The sequence below is a fragment of the Pteropus vampyrus genome, unplaced genomic scaffold (genome assembly GCF_000151845.1).
Source record: "Pteropus vampyrus isolate Shadow unplaced genomic scaffold, Pvam_2.0 Scaffold250, whole genome shotgun sequence".
NCBI lineage: Eukaryota > Metazoa > Chordata > Mammalia > Chiroptera > Pteropodidae > Pteropus > Pteropus vampyrus.
In genome coordinates this window covers 1035478-1036141 of record NW_011889031.1, presented here as the reverse complement: position 1 = coordinate 1036141, position 664 = coordinate 1035478, and positions in this window count along the sequence as shown.

Below are 664 nucleotides of genomic sequence, written 5' to 3'. Positions count from 1 at the left end.
GCAGAAATCGGGCTTGCTCAGAGTGGCATGGCCATAGACCACGGACCGTGGCTCCACGGGGGCGCGAACCCAGGACCTTCTGCGTGTAAAGCAGACGTGCTCACCGCTACACTATGGAACCACGTCCCACACTGGTTGGATTTCAATCCCTGCCCTCCCACTCGCTTGATGTGCAGCTTCAGGCACGAGTCTCGAACACTGTGCCTCAGTTTCCTCATCTGTAAAGTGGGGTTAATAACACGACAGGGGGGCTGCGAGGGTTATGGGAGATAATACCCAGAAAGCCCTTAGAACAGAGGCAGGCATAGACGGGCTCGTGTAAGAGCTTTGAGGAATACTTTCACAGACAAATAAAAACACACAGAGAAACACACAAATAAAAACACACAGGGAAACACAGACAAATAAAAACACACAGAGAAACACACAAATAAAAACACACAGAAAAGCACAGAGAAAACTCCCAGGGACACACTGCCCAGAAACACCAAGCCTTAACATAGTGCCCTAATTGCTTCTGATTTCTTTTCTTAAGACATAAAATGTTACACCACCTTCTTCCCGACCTCAGGGGAGCCACTATCCTGAACGTGGAGTTTTTCATTTCCATAAACGTTTCCAGTTCTGTATTAACCAGGAAAACACCTACAAACACTACAGAGCA